Source organism: Otolemur garnettii, unplaced genomic scaffold, assembly GCF_000181295.1.
Source record: "Otolemur garnettii isolate 467f Iridium unplaced genomic scaffold, OtoGar3 scaffold00197, whole genome shotgun sequence".
NCBI classification, from domain to species: Eukaryota; Metazoa; Chordata; class Mammalia; order Primates; family Galagidae; genus Otolemur; species Otolemur garnettii.
In genome coordinates, this window is record NW_003852592.1 from 438710 (window position 1) to 445436 (window position 6727).

Sequence of the window (6727 nt, forward strand, 5' to 3'; positions counted from 1 at the left end):
CTTTGCCGGCTGCTGTCACCAAGACAAGGTGGCAGGTCCCCTCCCCAGACCCTTCTCGGCTGAGCTGGCTGGGGTGCCACTTTTCCGGTATCACTCTGACCATTTTCCCAGCCGCTCAGCGTATAAAGTGTGTGTATTTATTTACTGTGTCTGTGTTGGCTTTTCATTCTCTCTGCACAACACTGAATACAAGCCCCAGCATTCTCTCTCCATAGAGTGCCTCCTCACTTAGCATTTTCTCTGAGCACTGTGGACCTATTTTATTTCTAGAAAACTTCTGTTTCAATTTTCGGATCCCTGGAGCAGATGATATACAGGGGGGCTCTATTCTTTGAACCCCAAGTCCCAGACACGTGGCAACCAAAGCTGCTTTTTCTAACTTGTAAAAATTCGTATTTTTAAAGTTCCTCCATAAACAAAACAAAGTTGAGTCATAGTTAGGTATTCACGAAAGAGAATACAAAACTTTTAACGATACATTTAAAATGAGAGCCGTCCGGAAAACACACAGCTCACAGTATTGCGCGTTTGCTGAGTGTAACGACCGTGGTGTCCCTTCGGCCAGAAACCGGCTGCGCATGCGGAGCGCCCCGAAACAGCTAGCCCGGGTCAGGGGGACAGACCGGGTCCCGACGCTCGGGGACACGCCCCATGCGGAGCCTGCGCGCGCCCAGAGCGTCTGCGCGACACGGGGACAGCCCGACAGGCAGCGCCGCGCCGCGGACGGTGATGCTGCTCTCGCCGCCGCGCTCAGAGTTGGGGAGAAACCTGCGATTTCTCCAAAGTGAGTTCCCGAGTGTGGACACCACTCTCGAGAGTGAGACTCGAAGCGACTCGAAGGGGCAGAGCGAGCCGAGAGCCAGCGGGCACCGAGGCCACGGCGGCGAGCTCAGCTCTGGGCCGCGCGCCCGCGACACAGGCACCTCCTGGGGACGGGCCCGGGCGCGGCGCGCTCAGAGAAGGGGCCGCAGGAGAACCAAATGGCTTTCATCCCCCGGAGACAAAGAGGTGCCTTCTTTTGACAACAGCTGCCGGTGCCACACACACCATACGGCGAGGCGGCGGGGGAGGGGCGCCCAGCCCCGGCGTCGGGGACCGGAGTGGCCCAGACGCGCCTTAATGGGTGGTTGCCAGGGCGACGCGCACACATCCCGGGGTGGCTGAAAGGACCCATTGTTCCGGGCGCGGGCTGCCCGGGTTGTGCCTGTTTCCAAGAGACACCTTTAAACGCCTCCTCCCTGCGATCGCGGCAGAGCTGCGGCGCGCGGCTGGGAGCGTCTGCCCCGGAGTGTGGCGCCCGACGCACGAACCGCAGATGGCAGCGCCACCGCGGCCCCTCGCGCCCTGGGAGGGGACGAAACCAAGCCCGGCGGGACACGCGCACCCGGGGGCGCTCACACGCGGGTCGGGGACGCCCCGGGCGCGGTCCCGGGCTAGTGCCGGGGGAGGACCTGGGGGCTAGGGGAGGCCTGGGGCTGGGGGACTCGGGGGAGCCCCGCGGAGTCGCTCTTGAATCAGGCGAGAAGAAAAAGCAGAACAGAATCACAGCGTAAAGAGGATTAAAAGTAACAGGACCGCGTCGCCGCCTAGCTTCTAAGAACAAGCAGTTGGTAATAACCTGAAGTCCGTCCCTGGGGGCTGGTTAAACCTTGTGGGGCACGTCCCGCTGATGGAATACTAAGCTGTCCTTAAGGGATACAGGGCCGCTCTACGTCTTGAGATAAGGGCGTTTTCCGGTGCAGCGAGTGCGAGTGTGGTTGCATCTCTGGAAGTGGCTGCTACTCAGAGCACCTGTGGGACTAGGGTATGGTGTGGGGGAAGAGAAAGAAAACTTCTTTCACTGTTCGCCTTTTCCAGTTTTGCTGTATATACTACATATTACCTGTAAATAAAGAACTTGAAAATTGCATTTGCTTGAACAATAATGGGATGTGGAGCTCGCCGTAAGCTCTTTTTTCTGATACTCTAATAAATACTAATTTGCACAAGCAAATACCATTAACTCACAGGTATGCAAAGGTAGTCACAGAGTAAGTCAAAGATGGAAATACACAACTCCCTGCCTGCCTTCTGGTGGTGCAGAGATGGAAGGAACCAACTAGCCTGTATAACTCATCTATTATATCAAATTAATCACAGCGCCCCCAAATTAAACAAATATAGCATTCTATTAGGACAATTTTCCTAGTTACAAAATAGTATATAATTAGTACCTGGACTTTTTTCTTTTAATTTATTTTTGCAGTTTTGGGCTGGGGCTGGGTTTGAACCTGCCACCTCTGGCATATGGGGCCAGTGTCCTACCCCTTTGAGCCATGGGCACTGCCCAGTGACCTGGACTTTTCAGCCACAATGTCATAGATGATCTTTTTACACAGATTGAAAATAAAGTCAGACTGGTAGTCAGCAATGACTTAACTAAATAATGATCATGAATTCATATCGTAATTGTGTTAAGAGTTTGACGTGCATTATTTGTTTTAATCTTCAGAGCAAGCTGTTTCTCTGTTTTACAAATGAATAAACACATAGACTTACTATTGTACAGCTAAGAAAGTTGCAGCGTGGATTTGATTCATGTCTGACTCACTCTAAAACCTGAGGGTTTAACCTCTACTCTACATAGTACTTGTTCAATTATGGCGAAAACATAGGCTCAATTTAACTCTCCCTAATCCTGTGGTTTCACAAATTGAATAAAAGGTATCTAGAAATTGAGAACTAGATTATGTTTGTGGAAACAGTTGCAAAGATTATAGCGTGGTCGGGAAATTTTTAACTCATGTTACAGCTTGGTTGTGTGGAGTAAACTTGAGGGCGTTGTTCTGTGTATAGCTAATGTCGTCTTTATTTCTGTGTCTATAAATAAAGTTTTATTGGAATACAGCCAAGCTCATTTGTTTACGTATTGTCAAGGTCTGCCTTTCCACTGTTCCAGTAGAGTATATTTACAACATAGACTGTATGGCCTGGAATATTTACTAACTGGAACTTTGCAGAAGTGTTTTCTGAACTTTTGACAATGGTCATATACTCTGAAAGGCAAGAGAGAGGGCTTTTATAATTTAAAAATACCGATCCTATTCTAAAAGTGTTCTTCTCATATTCACCCGTGTACTCCACTCCTGTTCAAAGCTGTATATTTAGTGCTGTCCCAAAGGGCTTTAGTGTTGAGAAAATGACATCAGTTTTTACAGGATGCGTCTGGTACAGATCTTGCCAGAGGTTTCATTCAGCCATGGGTTCTTTGCCCTTTGCTTTCTGTGAGGAGAAGCTGCTTACTGATGAGCAGACTCCTTTCCTTTGGAGGCGGTTCTTAAAACAAGACCCCAGGAGAGGGAAAGAAAGACACCAATAATAGAGGAAGCTTTGCCAAAAGGAAGCAATTTATGAGTTGAAATATATAATTTGTGGTTACGGCGCCAGCCACATACACCGAGGCTGGCGGGTTCGAACTCAGCCCTGGCCAGCTAGACAACAATGACGACTGCAACAAAAATAGCCAGACGTTGTGGTGGGTGCCTGTAGTCCCAGCTACTCAGGAGGCTGAAGCAAGAGAACGGCTTACGCCCAAGAGTTTGAGGTTGTTGTGAGCTGTGATGCTATAGCACTCTACACAGGGCAACATAGTGAGACTCTGTCTCAAAAAAAATACAAATAAAGAGAAAGAAAATATATATAATTTGTGATATCACAAATGGGGCTTGGAACCCACTTAGAGAGATGATTGCCACTGTTTCCCTTCAATTTCAAGGAATTGTGTTCCCCCTTTAAAGCTTTAATAGCTCTGGAAACACAGATGGTTGTATGCATTTGTAGAAGAGAAGGGAATGAGCTTTTCATGGGGACAGTGGCTGCTAGTCATGGGATAGAACTTTTGGGAAAGTCGATGTTACGGGGCATCCTATCCTCTTCATCAAAGTCTGTTTCTCTCTTGTTGCATAACCAGAAAGTCCTGAGTTACACCTGTGGACATCAGCTGCTTCTAAGAGCCAAAAACTGTAGGTGTCATTAGGCAGATAGCCAGATAACTCTGACATTTTGTTTCTTTAAGCTGGGAAGAACTCTCCAGAAGCTCCTCCACCCAGCTAGCAGCTGACCTGTGTTGGCTTGTTTGAAGCACTCATGGAATTGGCTATAGTACAGAATTCCTATGAAGCACCAGACTTCCCAGTAGAAACAGAATACTTCTATGTAATTGTGGTAGAGCTATCACTCAACAGCACTCATAGGTTTAGGCAAATGCTAATAAAAATTAAATTCTGATTAAGGAATCTAGATGCTGGCTATGTAGGTATTTATGTTTTGTTCAAATTTTCTGTATGTTTGAAGTTTTTTTCTAATCAAATGTTGGGAAAATAATAGATTCAGATCTGAAAGCTCTGTTTTCTCCTATTTTCTGAGGAGCAACACAAGACTGATATTTAAGAAAATATTAGAACTTCCCATTTAAAAACACCTCAAATTAGATCATAAGCATACTATGAATAATAAAAATGGGGGGGATGGGATTGAGAAGCTATAATAGTTTCAATGATCTTTTCCTAAGGCTCAAAAACACTTTGAGAAAAATAATTGGACATTTTCTCATAAAATAGTTGCTAGGATTATTACTATTATTTTATTTTATTTTTTTGCAGTTTTTGGTCAGGGCTGGGTTTGAACCCGCCACCTCCCATATATGGAACCGCTGCCCTACTCCTTTGAGCCACATATACCAAAGCCAGCAGGTTTGAGTCCAGCCTGGGCCTGCTAAACAATGACAACTGCAAACAAACAATAGCCGGGCGTTGTGGCAGGCGCCTGTGTTCCCGGCTGCTTGGGAGGCTGAGGCAAGAGAATCACTTAAGCCCAAGAGTTTGAGGTTGCTGTGAGCTGTGATGCTATGGCACTCTACACAGGGCGACATAGTGAGACTGTAAAAAAAGGCTATCTGCATAAAAAATTCAATAAGACATTGGGAAGGGTAAGTCTAGGAAATCTCACAGAAAGGATAGAAATCAAGACAAAAATCTGGGAAATGTAAGGGACTATAGGAGACGCGAAAGACGACTCCAGGAAGTCTGATATTTTAGTAACTGGAATGCTGTTGTGAATAGAGAAGATGGAGACAAGGAAGTCATACTTTTTAATCCAGTAAATTTCCTGGTATTGAAGGGAAAGAAATCACTGAGTGCCCAGGTCAAAGAATCTGAGATCTGAAGGTGCCCTGGTGCCTTTGAGGAGACGGGAAGTGATGGAGAGAAGTATATTCCGTGGTTCTGCGGAAAAGTAGAGGAAGAATGATTTGGGTGCGTGGAAACCCAAGCAAACAACGTATAAAAAGTAATTATTAACTTCAGGAGCAGGAACAACAGAAAGTAGTATAAGAAAGAAGATGTCGTCCTGGGATATTACTTGACTCATCCCTGAACAAGCTTTGATGAATCGTTATACATTCCATTAAGACTCTGTTTGGATTCCTAATGAATCTCTAGCACTTACAACAGTGCCTGGCACATGGTTTGCTCTAAACTAATACCTGATGAATTGGTAAGTGAAGACTGAATAACTAACATTAATTGTTGTATAACTAGTAGGGGGGTAGTTCCTAGAAAAATTGAACCTGCAATTCTTTTTATTTATTTATTTATTTTATTTATTTTATTTTTTTATTTTTTTTTATTGAATGGTTGAACCTGCAATTCTATATGATCTAGCAAGTCTACTTCTGTGTATGTACCCCAAAGAATTGAGAGCAGGGACTTGCAGAGATATCTCTTCATAATAGAGCATTATTCACCCCAGGCAACAGGTGAAAGCAGCTCCCAGGCCATTGAGGGATCAGTGGATGAATGAACACAGTGAGATAGAATTAAGCCTTAGGAACGAAGGAACACCAAGCCGAGAAATGCTATAAACTTTGAGGTCATTATGCTAAGTGAAATCGGCCAGTCACAAGGGACAAATACTGTATGATATGATTCCACTTCTGTGAGAAATTCAGAGCAGCCAAATTCCTGAAGACAGGAAGTAGAATGAAGACAGGAACTTGCTGGGAGGATGGGAAAATGGGCAGTTATTTAACAACTATAAAATTTCAGTTTTGTGCAAGATGGTGTGACTATACTTAACGCTGCTGAACTGAACACCTAAAGATCATGAAGATGTCAAATGTTATGTTAATTTGTATTTTTCTACAATTAAAAATTAACTCAAAATAGATCAAGGATCTTAATGTAAAAGCTAGAACTATAAAGCTCTCAGAAGGAAACATAAGTATAAATCTGTGTGACTTTGGATTAGGCAGTAATTTCCTAGGTATGACACCAAGAGCACAAATAACAAAGAAAAAATAGATAAGTTGAACATTATTAAAAAAGAATAGCCACTGGCTGGGTGGTGGCTCACACCTGTCATCCTAGGACTGTGGGAGGCCAAGGCAGGAGGATTGCTTGATTTCAGGAGTTCAAGACCAGCCTGAGCAAGAGTGATATCCTGTCTCTACTAAAAATAGAAAAATTATGAAGGCTCCAGGGCTGGGCACCTGTAGTCCCAGCTACTCAGGAGGCTGAGGCAAGAGGATTGCTTGAACCCAGGGGTTTGAGGTTGCTGTGAGCCGTGATGAGGCCACTACACTGTAGCCAGGGAAATGAAGCAAGACTCTTTCTCAAAAAAAGGCTCAGCACCTGTGGCTCAAGCGGCTAAGGCGCCAGCCACATACACCTAAGGTAGCAGGTTCGAATCC